Genomic DNA, 18,852 nt, shown 5'->3' on the forward strand with positions numbered 1-18,852 from the left:
ATGGTATACTTAATATTAATTAAAGCGTCAAATACATTGAGCTACTTTACGAGCTGTTTGTTGGCGAGTTTAATAGCGGGCGATTCAGCTACTGCAATTGTGATGATGACATACAAAACTTTCCATTCGCTGAGAAGCTACAAGCCAGCGACTATTTTGACATAACCTAGTTCGTTTTTTTACCGGAAGGTTGCTACTGCGCTCTACTGCGTAGACGTAGACGCAGTAGGCCCACACGCCGGCGAGTAGCGTGTAAAGTTGACCGGCTTTCAACTTTTCTCGGTAGAGTGTTTACAATTTGCTTGTTAGCTTGTTCGATGATTACACTGGGCGACTTTATAGGCAGATTGTAAATTCGCCAACAAACAGCTCTTAAAGTAGCTCAGTGTAATTGACGCTCAATGTGATTCGCTTTCCTTCTGACTATTCAAAAAAAATATTATCTGGGAATGATTAAGGGTAAGAGAGTTATTATCATTCTTACGTCGAGTTATGTAAGCTGTTTTATGTATTTAAATACATATTTACGAAGGCTATTTTTTAAAATTTGAATTTGGGGGATGTTATCGGCACGGGGTCGTTCTCATGCGCTTGTTTAAAGTACCAGTAAATCCATTAGTAACCATTTGTACCTGAACAATCGAAGGTACGTAAACATGCACAAGCTTATAAGAAAAATATCATGAATATCACTTATTGTGATATGCAATTACACTATAATAGTCAATATCTGACAAGTGTCCTCTTTTTATCTGATCTTCATAGTCTATCTCTTTCCAAAAGTCACCCTTCGCCACTGGCAGATATACCTATTATATGCCATCGTAATTCAGATCGAGTATAAGTGAGTATTGTAACTATTATAAAGAGTATCATCTCACCTTGGTAACATTATTATGTATGCCTATAGGTAGGTACAACTCTACGCCAATGAGTGGACGTTGAAAATATAAATTGTTTGTTCAAGTATTAAGCCAATTATGTCTCTACCCGTTTGGCTAAATCAGGTTTTATTAATTATTCTCGGAAACCAAATCAAATCGGTTTTACTGTTGTTTAGAGCGAATTTTCATTTGACATTTAATCGGATACAACATTTTTTTTTTAAATCGAATACAATCAACATAGGATTGCTTTTTTTCTCGGCATCCTTTGTTCTGTGCAGTGATCGAAGAGGTTGATTTTAAAATTTATTTTGAAGGTTGTACATCGTAAGTTTATTGTTTTTTTTAAACTCATCTTTAGGTTTTGCAGTCGCTCACCGTGGAGCATAAGGCCATCCGCTCACGTGAAAATTAAAAAAAAGACGAGACTGAAACTCCAGTATCTAGCTAATGTATTTCAATGGCGGCTCGCTGACTGCAAGAATAGAATCTCTCAGTTTCAAAACGTTCGCGACCGAAACCGAAGATATGCGACATGTTAGTCTCCCAGTCTCTCAGTTTCCAGTCACCCATAAAACAGTGGCACCAATATCAGTAGATTCGATGAAAAATCATAATATCTTCTAACCGAAATTGGTAGCACTGAACTGAACTGAACCAGAAAAGAAATAACAAGCTAAGACGTCAAAAGTTAAAGATGGGTGAAGTGATTTTTAATTTAAAATATGTGGCAGATGTTGAGAAATACTCCTGCCTGTATAATTACAGGCTGCCAGAATATTACCGTGAAGATGTTACGGAAAAAGCTTAGAATGAAGTAGGAAAGACATTGGGTTTGAGGTTATGAGATTATTAGGTTTCAGTAGCGCCGTGTGCGAAACATGGCCCCCACATTCTGAAGCGGGCCCTCAGGCCAGGAGCTTTGGCGGGCCCTCCTACCTATCGCTAAGGTTAAATGCAGTCTGACGCTCTACAGTGGCGTTATCTAAATGGTGTTCGAGGTCAATAAAAATTCAGTGTACATATTGTTAGCTATTTTTAACACATCGAATTATGTAGTTGTCGAGTATAAACAATAATCAAAAATTGCATCGTACAATCATATAAGTATTTTAAAATGGTAATAACCTCAAAGTAAAATAGCGCCGGCGATTTTTTTTACTATTAGAGCATATTTAAGATGTGCGTTTATCTCAATTATTTATTTATTTATTTAAGAATACCAAACATTGTGGACATAACAAATCTAAATTCAAGACGTACACAACATGAGATTTACATTATAAGTCAAACATTACCCTCACAAGAGAGAAGAGAATATAGAAAAAGAAATATAAATATATAATAACAATAATAATAACAAAAAAAAAATGATCAAAACATACGTAAGTACAATTTAGTACAGAAAAATATAATTTTTGAGAACGAAAAACATATAATTTTATACAGAAAAATACAGTTTCAAAAACAAAATGCAAAGTACATCATTGAAAATGTCTATGTCTTTAGGGAGCGCATTTACTAATCTTGCACCCCTCGCTAATGGTGCCTGATAGACTTGACACAAGGAAACGGTTCCAATCCAGAATAAATCATGGCTGCGACCACGTAGGTAATTGACAGGCGCATGGAAATTCAAATTCATTAGGACATCAGGATTGGAAACCATTCCTCGCGATAACAGGCAAAAGTGTTTCAACAGCAGAAGAGACCGACGAGATTCAAGAGAGTGAAAAGTAAGCATGCCTTGTAGAAAGGCAGTCGGAAAATAATCATCTGACAAATTATCGAAAGGAAAATAGTTAAATGTTTTAAAATAAAGATATCGAAGAAATTTCTTCTGGACGCGTTCTTAAATAAGCTTATAGGAAACCTCATAAGGACACCAGATAATCGACCCATATTCAAGAATGCTACGCACTAATGAGACGTAGAGTGTACGTAATACATTAGGATTCTTGAATGGTTTGGATTGTCGCATGATGAATCCTAGAAGCTTACTCGCACGTAGAGCCGTGGAAGTTATATGCGAGTGAAAGGATAATGAAGAATCAAAAATTATCCTAAGATCTTTCGCCTCAGATTGACGTTTTAAATAATTTTTTGACATAATATAATTATATTTAATCGGGGTTCTTGACCTAGAGAAAGTAATACAAAAGCATTTGTCAGTATTAAATTCTAATTTATTCTTTTTTGACTAACTTTCAATTGAACAGAGATTTCGCTGTAACATGCAACAGTCCAACTCATTGCGAATTGGTGCATATAATTTCAAATCATCCGCAAAAAGTAAAAATTCTATTCCATCCATGGCTTTAACTATATCATTGACAAATATGAGGAACATAGTTGGTCCAAGATTTGATCCTTGGGGAACACCTGAAAGAGTTTGAAAGACTTCAGATGCACACCCAGCATACTCGACATATTGACAACGATGCGAAAAATAAGATTTGAAAAAAATTACAAACTTAATAGATCCGCCTACTGCACTCAGTTTAGTTAAAAGAATATCATGATCAACTCGATCGAAAGCCTTTGACATATCCGTATAAATTGCATCAACTTGACAATGATTGTCTAGTGAACGAGATATGTATTCAGTGTACTCCATGAGGTTGGTAACTGTTGATCGAGTAGATCGAAAACCATTTTGAGCATCAGTCAGCTGACCATCCACATATGTATATATATATATTTATGTAAAATGGACTCAAATAGTTTGACCGTGTGTCCGCGTGTTATGTGGTCCACCCATCACGCTGGGCCCCCCTGACCCCAGGTCCATAGGCAAGAGCCCTGTCAGCCCCCTCCTTGTGGGGGCCATGGTGCGAAACATCAGTCACTGGCCAGTTTATGAGTTCCATCACCAACCAGTTCACCAGATTATAGTTTCCGCGTGAGCGGATGGCCTAAGCAACGCGTTTCGTTAATATTTGGATGATCTATGTTCGATACATGATAGCCGGATCGAATTCGCACGACGAGGTTATCTTCAATCAATGTGTTGGAGTGCAGAATATTCAATATTAATTAATGATTCATCATGAAATAATAAAATTATTATTAAAATATGAGAATTTTATTCACGTTATCCGATATCCACGAATAGCGCAGATAGGTTTATTATTCCACTCCGTAAATAATGAAATTAATTATTAGGTACAACAGTGGTTTCCAAACATTATGTTACTACGCCTCCCTTTTAAAAAAATCTAATCTTGGCGGTCCCCCTCTTTCTATCATGGGCTCCACATCCTAAAGCGGGCCCACAGAGGATCTTTCAACTTCATATTTAATTACTATTAATAAAATAATGTGAAAAGTGCATTAGCAAACTAACCAAGAACTCAGGAAATAGATTTTTGTTTGCTTCAATATATCTGGCGCAGAAATCATTTAAAAGTGGAAACATGGCGAACTTATTTTTTTGTAATTTTGATTTCTAAAGCTCCAATGTTTTATGAATGCCTTCAGTTTGTCTTTTTAAATCACTGAATGCATTAGTGGTCCTTGCATTGATTTATTCACTCAGTTTTTTTGTTGTATTTATAAAATTATCGTTCCTAAACAAATTTGCCTCAAATTTCAACATTATGATTTGACCATTTTATTTCATTTTTTCACGAGATAGCCAGCGCGCTTCACAAAAGTATAGAAGTGAAGTATTATAAAATTAGTCTCCATATATTCAGACAGGGTTGCGAACAACCTTTTATAGGACTGTTTTTTTGTGTAGTTTATAGCTAGCGGCCGTTTTATAAACTATGCACTTGCAAACTGCAAACTTTTGGCTACATTAATTATTGTGTTAAACTTTTCGCACCTCCCTTTGCAACACTGCTCGCCTCCCAGCTTGGAAATCACTGAGGTACGACGTGAGAAAGCACCGATATCGAGCGATACCTTTAGATACAATCATATACTATTTTAGGTAGGGACTTAGTGGAAAATAAATTTAAAATTATAATTAGTGAAAGTTTTGTACTATTCCACAATGTACAATATACAATCATGTGGCATGTATATTAATACGTACATAGAACCGGGCGATGTCGAAAAGCAATTCAAATTAATTATTAAAAAACATAATTTAATATTATTTTTTACTGTTATTTTTTGGTGGTATAAAGCAATAGTTGAAACAAAAAATCGAATATTAAAATAATTGTAATAGCTAATTTATTTTTGATGACTTTTCTACACTTTATATAGTTCCAAGACCGGTTTCGTCTTATGACATTATGCAATATGATAACGTCGTCAGATGAAACCAGTCTTGGGATTATATAAAATGTTGAGAAAAATAATAAAATATTAACAAACATAATTGAAGTGTTTGGTAGGTATTTATTTTAATTAGAATTTCGATGGGTGTTTTTGGCTAAATAATATATACCTATCATTGTATAATTCTATTGTGTTATCTTATCTTATTAATTAAAATAAAACACAATGTTTAGTAGGTATTAATATTACACTTTCTAATATTATTTTGGACCGGTTTCGTCCGCTTCAGCGCATCTATTCTATACGCAAGACTACTATCGGCGGCTATCGAGGCTAGTTTACCATATTTATGTATTGAGGTATTATAATTGTTACAATAAATTAGTCGTCAAAACCGTCTATCTCACTCTAAAATTTAACACAGCCAAGAGAGGTGCTGTTAAAACATGGCACGTTTTGATAGTTCAGACGGTTAACTTATGGTAACAATTAACTTCTTCGATGCATAAATATGATAATTTACCCTCGATACCTCGATAACTACCGCCGATAGCAGCCTTATGTATAGAATAGGTGCGCTGAGGTACAAACAGTGAAAACCTCAAAATCGATTACCGTTTGTTAATTTATAAGTTGAAAATATCCAGTGCAAAATGTGTAATGGTTGGCAGTAAATAAGCCACATTAAAAAATAGTATTGTGAGAGAAAGTGGGATAATAAATTACGAATTCTTATATAAATACTAGCTGACCCGACAAACGTTGTTCTGCCATATAAATTATTTCTAGTGAATATTTTGGTTGTTAAATAAAAAATAATGAATGTATCGTAAGTGTGTGGGGATGAGATATATGACAGAAAGAGGAATAGAGCGCTGTAGACGATGACCGCCGATAAAAACAAAAAAACATCAACCATTCATTTTCTCAATTCAAAATGAGTAATGATGTTCATAATGAATGAATTACCTGTGACAGGATATCATTGCTTAATGTTTATGCAATATTCGTCTTGTCCTTTCCAGAAAATTGGTGGATATTGGAGAGCGTCGTATGAACGGTGTGTGTCAGCGATGAACTCCAGATTATTGTTTCTTCTTAGAATCACGATTTCTCGCGTCGATGTGCGGTCGCCAACCATGATTCCAGCAATGTCGTCAACAACAGGCGCATTGAATCGACGCACGTGCTCTCCAGCTGGTGTTTTATAAGGATTGATGACAATAGCGTGATTGTCACTTTGCAATATGCGCCTACATGAGCCTACTTTGTGGTACACTTGGCCTTTGATTTTGAACGTTAAATGGAATTGTTAACCATTGCCGCAGTATTGAGAACTATTTCTGTTGCTCCGAACGAAGTCATTTAGAAGCATGAATTGAATGTGTGAATGGACTTCAGGAACAGGTTTGAATCTGGAACCGTGCCGATGAGCAAGCCGTTCACTGGTTCTGGTGGTATCTCAATTTCTGGTAGTTGCACTTTTCCTGATGCGCAACATTTCCCGGCTGACTCATGTTTGAATTTGAGCGCATGACAATGGGAAAATTCTTTGTCAATAGCACCAATCAGCACTTTCGGATGAGCGGAATATTCAATATCTGGCTCGTACTCGAATGCGAGACGAAGGAACGAAGCGGATGTAAATGCTCGATGTACTTGTTGGCGTTGTCAGTCATTTGCTCCGCGTGTATTAACTACGAACCGGCGGAACTTGGCTCCGTTCCAATTGTCGTTGTTGATTTCGTTCAGCTCGTGCCTCTTGTGATTGGGATGCACGCAATTGCGACATGCTTACACGCACGTTTTTGTTATCTTGTTGGATTTGTTCGTCTGTTCTTTCTGCTCTAATATTTTGCATGTTTGTTGCTTTATTCGTTCGACGGCCCAAATGCCCCCCCCTTGCGTCTTGCTGGCATTGTGCACTGTAATACACGCACATAAAAATAGATAAATTAAAATAAATCGTACAAAATTTTGCACGCACTGCGTTGTGATATGCCGAATGAAATGTCAAAATGACGCGACGCTTCTCTTGAATTCTTCTCGGACGTAGCGCCATCTGTCATTCAACAACATAAATAATTTCGTTATGTTTGAAATACGAACGACGGCTAAATTTGTTCATACAAAAATAATAAAATCGCGATTAAAAAATGGGAGGGTGGGGGTAGGAGGGTGAAAATTTAGGGTTATAAGTATTTTTTAATGCAAAATAATAAAAAAAAATACAAAAAGAAATTTTCAAAAAAATAAAAGAAATTTTTTTCTGGATAGAGATACCCTAATCACCTAGCGGTATGAAATATACTTGTTGACTTATTCTCATACCTAATAAATATACATAAAAAAAATCATAAAAATCGGTCGAGCCATTTCGGAGGAGTTCGACCACAAACATCGTGACACGAGATTTTTATATATATAGAGATAAAAAAAACAAGAGAAAATAATGAAGATTGAGAATTATTCAAATTACCAAAAGCACCTAGCGGAAAAATAAGATGTTTGCAATTTGAGACATTTTTTTGATGATTTACAATTTCAACTGTATTAATAATTTATAAAAATGTCTCTGAAAACATTCAAAAGAAAAATATTTTTTATTTTAAGTCAAAGATAATAATATACTTACTTAAAATTATTGTAAAAAAAGGTTTTAAAATGTGAATTTGTCACAGGACCCCATCTTATTATCACATAATATTATATTGTATGGTCATATATATTATAAAAATTTAGTTTATTAAGTTTTCTATGCTGACCCTTAGAGATTTTTGACTAATCTATAGTATTAATATTTTTTTATATTTATTTAAAAAAATATCGATTTTTATAAAAATATTAATGTATATGGCTTGAAATCCTTTTTATTTATATGATATCTTATTTAGGTATGGTCCCAATATTGAAGCTCGACTCGACAAATGTTGGTAATATGTGGTTTTAAACTTTCTATGTTTGCTCATGTAAATAAATGAATATTAGTACTAATGAAGGCTCTTTTCATATCTATTATTGAATAAGTTAATATTTATTTTTGCATATTATACTTTGGGTAAGTTTATGGTGGCGAAATCCGTTCAAAGACTAAAAGTATTAGCTTGGCATTTAAATCAATGCCACATTGTATGAAACGAAAGGTGACTATGTCAGCTAGCACAATAAAAATTGGGTAATAGGTCATTCAAACAATCGTCAATGGGAATAACTAAATTTACGTGATTTAAATGAAATTGATTATTAATGAGTGTCGATTTGATTAAACCTACGGCTGTGTACCGCATTTCCGTTCAGCGGGCAATATTAATAACTATTGTGGCTTGCAAAAAATTACCTGCATATTTTTTTATTATAAAGTAGGTACGTAGTAAATACGGTGATTAGGAAATCAGTAAGATGATAAGGGAAAATATGACACATTATTTATTGATTGAAAATGCGATATTTTGAAGAACTTCAGAAGCATAGGCACATAATATTTATTTATTTATTTAGAAAAGAGTATTATGGCATTACAGCGATTGGCCAATGCGACACAATACTTACAAAATTAACCCTTTGGCTGCTACAATGTTGTGCAAAATCCGGTCGAAGATTGCTACCAATAATTGTCGATAAATTAAAACACGTTTTGTAATTAGTTTATCGTTTTGAATAGATAATGAGGCTATTAGATATCCCCCGCTTCGTCTGCCTTTAAAATTAATTGAAATTCTCTTTCTCGCTCTATCATACTGACGACCATGTGTGCGAGCGAAACGAACTATCGAGTTTTTATTTTTAACAGCTATTGGAAACAATTGGTTACTTCAAAATATTATTTTAATTCCATTCGATTGCGTTAGCTAACGACACGTATTCCCCATAACATCTTATTGAGAAAATAATTCCTCATTTGGATTATAATTTGAATTCCTGCAAAATGATTACGGACAGCGAAAGTGATAGCGAAATAATGGCAGCTTTTCGAGGGACTAGAAGAATTAGCAGCTCTACCAATTCTGATAGTGAATTTGTGGATAATAATCAACTCATGGGTGATAGTGACAACACTTTACACGACTCTGATAGTGAACCTGCAATTGAAGAAGCATTTTCTGAAGTGTTTTTAGATGAAGATTTAGCCTATAATACTCATATACCACCATATAAATCATCAAATCATATAAAATATCTAAAATTATGCTATTAAGCCATACATAATTTAAGTTATTTCATACATAGAGAATATTTGTATTGATTATGGTTTGGTTAGGCAGAGCTTAATGAATTTAAAAAAATAGTAACGGTCACCATATGTAATCCAAAGAAAACAATTAAGTATGATTAAAAGTGTGCTCAATTTTTGTCGGATTGCCCATAGCATACCTAAACTATTATGGTTTGTTTTATGCAGGGTTTAATTGAATTTTAGAAACTAACCAGCACCATTTATTTGAAAATTATTGTATTATTAGTTAAATGAATACAAATAAGTATAACAAGCAAAGTTTAGAGTATACTATTTATGTCGAATCTTAACAGCCTACACCCACCCTTCGCCACTGACTGCTATAGAACAAGATTTTCTTCAAGCTGGAAACTAATATAATCAAATTGTCAAAACAAATACATTGGTCATTAAAAAAAGAAACAATTGATAGCAAACCAACTGTGTAGGGTTGAACCGTGAATGCCGATGTTAATTAATTAATTTAACGCTTGATTAATTATTATTGTACCCACTCATTATTGATATCTTCTGTTTCTCGGTGACATCTGTATTAAAAATTGTAGTAAACCGACATTCTATCTAATATCTACCCAAGTTCAGTGTTCCAAGGAAGTTCTAATAACCGCAAATAATAACACTATTTATGTTTGAATACCGATATTAGATTACTAAAACTAATTAATGTGCAAGCCATAAGCCACAGTAACCAAGAATTTGTTTGATAAGACTTGGTACTTAAAGTAAAACGCTTTTTATTTACAAAGAAATCGCGAAGAATCGTTAGGTTAGGTCTTCAAATATTACTGCTAAGTTCTAAATTTTTTTTAAACATTTTGAAAACAATAAAATTGTAATCGTTTGTTATTTGGAAAAGTTACACTAGTTAATTATAAATTGTATAATAATATGGCAAAAAATAATTTCATAATAGGTAAGTAGGTAGTTCCAATAAATGAAACAATATTATGTATATATTGTATGTGCAGTGACGTCTTTAGATAAAATCCCGCCCCTAGGCAGCACCGAAATGCCGCCTCATGTTTTTATACATTATTTTTATCATCCTTTCATGAGTCCAATATCTAAGAAATGTGTTGTATGGATACATTACTAACGAAATATCAGACAAATTATTCGCAAATCTGCACGTGTCGTTTCTGGTCATTAAGGAGTCGTCGAAGAGCAACGGAAGTAAACTAGGTATCGTGAACCCGACAAAACCAGTGTGCTGATTTTTTAATGGAAAGATATGTTCGTTATTACTAAGTTTAGGTAGCTATTTATATGTATTCCAAATGATTCTACCGGATTTGCCGCCCTTCGAGTAACTGCCCTCCCCAAGCGACCCTCAATCTGCCTACCCCACGGGACGTCACTGTGTATGTTTCAATTTGTTAAAATCATGCTTAGAAGTACAGTACCTATCTTTAAAACAGTGAATACAAATAAAAAAAATGAAGGCCAGAAAAGAGGAATTAAAATAATTTTGTATTGAATGATCTTCGTCGTTTATATCATGTATATTAAGTATACAAAACTATTTAGGTGTTTACAATTTATTGTTATACGTTATAATTAGTATCGTATGTTTGTTTTATTATTGTTATTAAAAAATCTCGCGCGGGGATTACGAAAAGCCATTTCACACACACACAACGATGAAAATGGCTGATTTCACAAATTTTATCTGCACACGGTTGACATTTTCAGAGACATTCTGTTATTTCATTGATTTCATGAAACGCTACTTTATACTGATTAATTATTGACTTATTAGGTAATGGCGTACGTCGTACAACAGACGGTGATGAACAACCTTTCTTTTCACGAGGCCCAAAAATACTATAAACTTTTTGGGGGACGCATTTATATAACATCGTAATCATGGGCCCCACATCGTGAAGCAGGCCCCCAGGCTGGGATCTTTGGCGCCCCCTCTACCTATCGCTAAGGATAAAGGCAGTGTGATGCTCTACAGTAGCGTTTTCCAAATGTACGCGGTAAAATTAATGTGTATAGGTATTTAGTGTTTATTGTATATTTTAATACATCCATTTGAATTATGGAGATGTCGAGTATTGACACATACTTACAAATTGTATCGTACAACCACATAATTTTAAATAGTAATATTATTGAAGGAAAATAGCACTTTTTTTTTTACTAGTGAAGCAAATTTGTGATGTGCGTTTATCTCACTAATCTGGTTGACTCGCCTCGCCGGGCCCCTCTTGAGCCCGGGCTCCCAGGCTACTGCCCTGTCAGCCCCCCCCTTGTGGGGGGCATGATCGTAATAATACATCGGTAATACGTATGAAACAATGTAATAATTTATTGTGATTGATTGACCAATGCATTGACAGTTTGATTTTGGTTTGAAATTCGCGTGTTTTAATCAAAACGCGCTGCCATCCTGTGAAAGCTATTAAGGCTATACTTCAGCTGGAGCACGGTCTAAAACGATCGTGACTAAAGAAGATTGTGCAAATGACGCGTGCATAACAAAACATAATTTGTCATAAAAAATCAACATGCGTCCATTTAATGTTATGTTTATTGTTCTATTACTAATAATAGTAATATATTCATTGACATGTTTTATTTTTCAAGTAAATGGTTAACGTTTTTTAGTCATCTTTACACGATTTTAGAATTAATTGCCCCGTCGCCATCACAAAACAAATTGAGGTGTTCACAGCTCGACCTTCGCTCTCCGATTGCCAGCCAGTCCGAAATTTCGTCGCACCTATAGTTGAAAATTATTTGCCGTTTCACTGAAGTACCATCTTAACGGTTTCGAATTCTTACAAGGACCTGAGAAGGGATCAGTAATAGCTGTTGTTCTTCGATATTCAATCAAGCTAGCGAACATCCGATTCAAAATGTAACTTCCCCATAGATGTTTTTTTCGGGGTAAGAGAACGTGTTGTAATCTCGAGCCACTTCCAATAGCTAAGTTATAAATCAATTCCATAACCGTGTATTTTGTCGTATGAGTAAAATACCGAAATAGATGTGTATGGTTGGATCCGACTGTAGATGAAATACCTATTATCAATTACCTACCCCTCGAAACGAATTCATGTTGAGTTTTCAGCCATTCACTGTTACATTATTAAAATATATACAAACTGATTATTCTATAAAACAATACAGTTCTATTGATTATTATTCTTCTACAAATGACAACAAAAATCCTTTATGGGTCAATTATTGGCAGCTAATATTGACATATGCCCCCAAATAACTACATTTGCAATCAGTATAATCAGTTGTTTGTTCTCCCAAGGTGCAGAACTAACATGTCATTGGTGTTGGTAATTGATAAGGCGATAACTGTGTTCAACCATATCGTTTTGGATATTTCGGAAATTGACTTGTGTGAGAGTGAGTTTACGTGGACCGTTAGGTAGCAGTTGTCCGACGGACAAAACAACGAGAGGCAGCTTCAAATACCTACTTGGGGGTACACATCAGGGGAGATGGCATTTTATAAAGACAGCTCGCTATCCGAAAGGGAATGGTTGGAACGACACACAGTGTCTGGGACTCACGACTGCACTCGGATAATTGTGGTACTTTACGAAGGTAACCGCAGGGCTCGAAATGGACCGGAACGCACCGGAGCGCCGTTCCGGTTCGTAAAATCCCCAAAATTATCGCTCTGTCTCGTGGACATATTAAATTGACAGTGAGCTAGATTTTCCATTTAATGTAAAAATCTAAAAGTTTGTCCACACTGGTAACCTCATTAAATTTCACCATAATTATCAAAATTTGTTTGACCAAAAAATATTTTAATCGAAATTTAATGAGGTTACCAGCAACTTGTTGCCAATGTAGACACAGCATAACACACTTATTTTTATAAAATACACAAGCAATTAGATAACTATGTTAACATTTTCATAAAATATTGAGCGCTCCGATTCGTAAAATATTCCATTTCGAGCGCTGGGTAACCGTACACTGAGATTCGAGAACAGATGTTTTCGATTGATATTGGGTGACTTTAGGAGTAACGAGGATATAAGAGAACTAACCAAGAAGAGGCGACGTTGGACCTGGATCGGCCACGTGCTGCGGATGCCAGGAGAGAACTTCAATCCGGCTCGCCTGTTCTTCAAGCAAACCGGATTCTGACGTTCTGGTAGGCCGTTGAATATTATCCATAATACTATATTATAGTGTATACGGCTGGAATGACCAGGGATGACGTAAGAAGACTGTCGATTGACAGAGATTCTTGTAGGCGCCGTGTGGTGTCCAAATGGGTTACATGTCAATTGTACGTAAAACATTTCACCGCGGCAGAGTTCGCCGTGAGCTTTTTATTGGAAAGAGGTGACCGTATACTATACGATCTCCAATTTAATATATTCAATATGAACCTTAATTCAATTTCCATAGCTGATCTTGGCAAAATTCATGAATTCAAGAATGAAACCCTAACCTAACATAGCCTAACAAATAATCCAGTATATCAGCTATTTTAAAAAATTGTTTGCAGCTGGTTTCCTGTAAAGTGTAAACCGATAAGAACCGTGTTTTATTTAGACATGAATTTAATGTCAGTACTATATGACCCAAAGAGCTTGGACGGTCTTTAATATACGGCCATATATTTCCGATACATCATTTCACGGTGAAGTGTGATACGGCGAACTGCATAAGTTTCCGGACACGGTCCAAATGCGTCAGCTAAGGGATGGACATAGCCGTATGGGCATATTGTTATTATTACACAAATTTATTTTATTCTTTTTTGTAGGTGCTTATAATATTTTCTCTACATTTTTCATGTTAAGTTGTGAACGTTTTAACCTTATAATTTGCCATGTTCACTATACATAATATGTAAAATATATAAATATGAATATTAATATTCATAGTGATACTAATACCTACTTACTATAACAGTTAGAAGAGAAATACCCAATATTTACTTGCATAACGTTACGTATACCTATTCGGATTTTCCAATATTTTAAGAAACGTTTTTGTACACATTTAAATATTGATATGATAATTAAATTTCATATCACTGTATAATAAATAAATAAATAATAACATACGAGAGTTGCTGCTATCGCTGTATAGAAAGAATTAAATTTATTAAATATCCTTTGTATTCACGTAGGTATGTACCTACTATTTATGAAATATTAAATGGATAAATATCATAATTAAAATATAATAACTATTATTCAATATAGTAAGGCAGGATTTACCAGTTTTTTTTTTATTTAGTCGTCAGTTTATTGTAAAAAAATATGTCATCATTTATTTTGCAGAGGCGGATTTAAGACTATTGGTGGAAGGCGTGTATCGGGGCAATTGACCGCGCGGTCAATTGCACGAGCGGGCAGATTGACAAGCTTAATAAAAAATAACTATATTATAATATTGAAGATAACCAATGATCATCATCATGACGTTAGCAGTAAGTGAGGCACTGCCTGAAGAATCTCAGAGACTGGTTTGAGTTCAGCATTCCATGCCTGTTCAAAATCTTTGGCCAACATCATCGCTGATGTCCAATATGGCGATATGGCACAGAAGAAAAAAATACGTATTATGTATTCACCACAAATAACGTATAAAAATACGGATTAGATTGCTTGTTTAGAATATTGAATAAATTTAGTTTACAGAAAATTAAATGAGCTGCACTGTGAATACTTATTTTTATTCATTTCTGAATAATGTGGTACTAGTTTGTACAAAAACTTGGAAGTACTATGAAACTTAGTTTTTTTTCAAACCACGCACCCACACACAGTATTAATAAGGCGTATCACGAGACCCTATGACTGGTGTGAAGCACCAGCATATTTTTATGACTGAAAATGTCTCGATAACAGTTACCCAAGACTGAAGTCGTCATGCACTCAAGTGTGAGAGAGTAGTACATAGAAGCAAAATTAAAAGTTGTAGTAAATAACAAAAGCTAATGCAAAACTGCCGAACAATCTAAGTAAAAAGATCTTTACAACGACAGTATGACGCCGCAAATTTTCTAAGTGGAATAAAATTTGCCTTTGTGGCTACCAGGTCGGACAGTCCAGTGAGCCCAACAGCTCACAGTACACATTCTTGGACATTCCCAGAGGATGTGCTTTGCATAATGTATCTTTTCGCCACATGGACATGTTAAACGGGTAAAAAGACCAAGTTCATAGAGACTGCCAGCAAAGCCACCATGTCCAGTATTTTTGAAGTTATACTTCTTTTTGGGCGTTTGGTAGAGAGTGAAATTGAGAGCTGCGCGCACACATAGTAGAATTTGTTCCGTTGCCTAGGCAACGAATTTATTATTGTCGGCCATTTGCGATTCCTTACGTAAACAAACGATTAAAGGTCAGAGTGATAGTTGTTACTTTAAAATTGAAAACAATAGCTATATTTATTGATAAGAACCTACTTCAGTTTTTTTTAATGTTTAAGAAATACCGGTATTAATACCGGTATTCAATAAGAAATACCGAAAAACTGGTATTGATATTTTCATTCGGTATTGCAATCCCTAAGTGTATCATCTGGAGTGAAGCGTTCAATTTCCCGTGCACCTTGAAGGCATCAAACTCGAGAAAATTAGCGCAGGACAAATAGCACCGCGGTATCATTCGTTTGCTTAAAATTTTAATGTTCTGTTGAGGTCCTACTCTGTTGAAATTTAAAATTAGGCCCGTCTTACGACTTTGACATTGTGGGATTAATCTACCACATATTATTTATTATACGTTTTCAAAACTCTATGTAGCTGAGGCATGAGCTAAGATATTATCTATTTTTGGTCGTATTTTACTTTGCATCATTTAACGCTAAAGCGTCAAATGTTAACTTGTAGTGGCGAGATGAGTTACCAATATTATAATACCGGTTTGCATAAATAATAATAAAAAAAGATTCCGATCAAACCAGTCTGCAGAAGTCTTCTAAGAATCAGACTGATTTATTTAATGTAAATCGTTCACAAATAATATATAATATAGTTAATATTCCTCGTAAGCTTGGTGGTTTTATTCAGTAACGTCCCTGAGTAGAATACCACCACAATTATTAAAAGATCCGATGCCCTCTTTGAAGTTATTTTTTTACCAATAGTTTTGTATTTTTAAATTATATTTTCAACATAATTTTCGTTTTAAAATGGTACTAAACAAAGTTTTTCCTATTTTCCCATCAATTTACATACTTTTTCTCCGATTTTTTTTTATTATATTGGATAAATTTCAAGAATTTTATTTATCTTAACATGAAAACTGAAACTATATTGTGTCCTGAATCACAAGGATTTCCATACAAATTTCAGTTAAAACCTTGTAGTAGAGGCGATTTGTTTGACTTTCAGGTGGACATAGTTCCAACTGAATTTATGATAAGTATATACAGTTAACTATTAAAAACTAGCTTTAACGTAGTTTTATTGATAGTTACGCCATATTCAATCAAAAAAGTAATTGAAAACATTCACAATTAACAAAATATAACCGCTCAAAACTGTTCATAACTTTTTTGCTGCAGTTGTCCACTTAGAACCCTGTAGTTCTCGGGTCGCGTGTTGTCTTTAAAGTGTAATTATAATCACGACGAAATCATTAAATTATAGACAAATACATATATTATGATCATCTAAGTAAAAAATCCAATAATAATCATTTTTTCAAATAAACTGTTGGCCACGCTGTTCGGAACGCCTGTTCTAGAGAATAATAGTTTGTAATTATTTTTACGGGCCATTGCACTCGGCGTTATCTGTGATACTATAATAATGTTATACCAATTTCGTGGTAAGATTTATATCCAACGATCGTTTTAATACGTTTGCTTGTAATCAGTGACGTCCCTAGATAAAATGCCACCCCTAGGAAGCGTCAAAATGCCGCCCCATTTTTTATACAGTATTTTTCATCATCCTTTACCATTCCAATATCTAAGAAATGTGTTTTATGGATACATTACTAACAAAATATACACCATTAAATCTATATTTAAATGCCATCTCTACTTCAATAGACAATATTGCGAGTCCACGGTTTCAGATACATTTAAAAATACACCTGAAAACTTTCAAAACTCGCCAAAGTGTCTGAAAAACATATTTGGATAAATTAATTAATTAGGTAAGTATGCACCTACCTATAATTCAAATATAATTCGCAAATCTGCACGTGCCGTTGCTGGTGATCAAGAATGTGATGTCCAAGGACAACGGAAGTAATCTAGACATCGCGAGCCCAATAAGAAAATCAGTCATGTTAAATCTTTTATGCTAATTAATACATTTTGTTTCCAACAAGTGAGCTGAATTTTTTAATGGAAACATATTTTCGTTATTAATAAGTTTAGGTACCCATTTTTATATAGGTAAACCTAATGATTCCCCTCGATTTGCCGCCCTTCGAGTAACTGCCACCCCCAAGCGACGCTCAATCTGCCTACCCCCACGGGACGTCACTGCTTGTAATGTAATGTATGGAATAATAACAGAAGAAGCTCAGATATCGATGAAAAACACGAGTGAATGCATATAAATAGGGCAGGGAAATACCAAAATTTTAACAAAAACATTGTAATCTATAATCAAAATTAGATCAAATCAAATGAAGATTAGGAAAACCAGTGGCTTACCATACGAGCACAGGAGGTGCTGTGTCAAAATTTAAGAGCCAATGAAAAATTGTTAAGTCGTACATAACGAAAACTTATTAACACAGATTGTCAGATATTTTCAAAGATTTTTTGACACCAGAAATTAAGTTTGATACGCATTAGAAAATAAATTATGAAGGCAGTTCGATGTTAGTATCGATCCATTATACGTGTAATTATTATTGATAACATGGCGGCTTGCATTCTGGTTTGAAGTCTATTGCTTTGTTTACATTACCTAAGTACTATTGGCAAAGAGTTGACGTGGGCTGCGGAAATCTGACATAAATAGCTTTTTTTTCTTCTTCTTTCGACCATGTCCGATCCTAATAGGATCATATGGGCCTCCACAGTGGAGGTTTGTATTAACAGATTTTGTTTTTACGAGAAATCGATGTCAGCCACTTGCTCAACCCATTAGGTCTATACTCTGACTCATACACAAATTGTAAAACAATATGTGTAATTTGCCAGACCAAGAATTCAAATCTGGGACCCACGATGCTATTTAGAAACCTATGTTATAATATTATAACGCAATAATCTAATTGGTCAGTACAACAATTTGTAGACTTACACAACAAATTCGCTATGACTTATATGACTATGAATAATATTTATCCTTACGTAGATTTTACGAAATCGATGGAGATATAGAAATGAAAAATATCTGCGAAACTATAATTGGAGATTCCTATATTACAATATTATTTAATATAAATTAATGTATGACGTATATTAGTAAGTTGGCGAATGGTCAGTGATAATGATAATTTACCTTATAATGATAATTGTAAATTCAATGTCATCAACTTCGCAGCGATCACAACACCAACTGTCCGCGCACACTGCAAGACTGGCAAT

General features: G+C 34.5%; 1 protein-coding gene across 1 annotated transcript in view; it reads right to left on the minus strand.

Annotated features, from left to right (window-relative positions):
• LOC147066811 (phenoloxidase-activating factor 2-like) overlaps nt 1-18,852 on the minus strand; it is a 38,046-nt gene extending 19,194 nt beyond the window's left edge. Inside the window, exon 1 of the mRNA XM_085954254.1 lies at nt 18,767-18,852. The gene's annotated coding sequence lies outside the window, so the exon portion shown is untranslated. The remainder of the gene's footprint in view (nt 1-18,766) is intronic.

This window comes from Rhyacophila brunnea, unplaced genomic scaffold (assembly GCF_057557595.1).
Source record: "Rhyacophila brunnea isolate RB1 unplaced genomic scaffold, BYU_Rbru_1.0 scaffold_4, whole genome shotgun sequence".
In the NCBI taxonomy this organism is placed as follows: domain Eukaryota; kingdom Metazoa; phylum Arthropoda; class Insecta; order Trichoptera; family Rhyacophilidae; genus Rhyacophila; species Rhyacophila brunnea.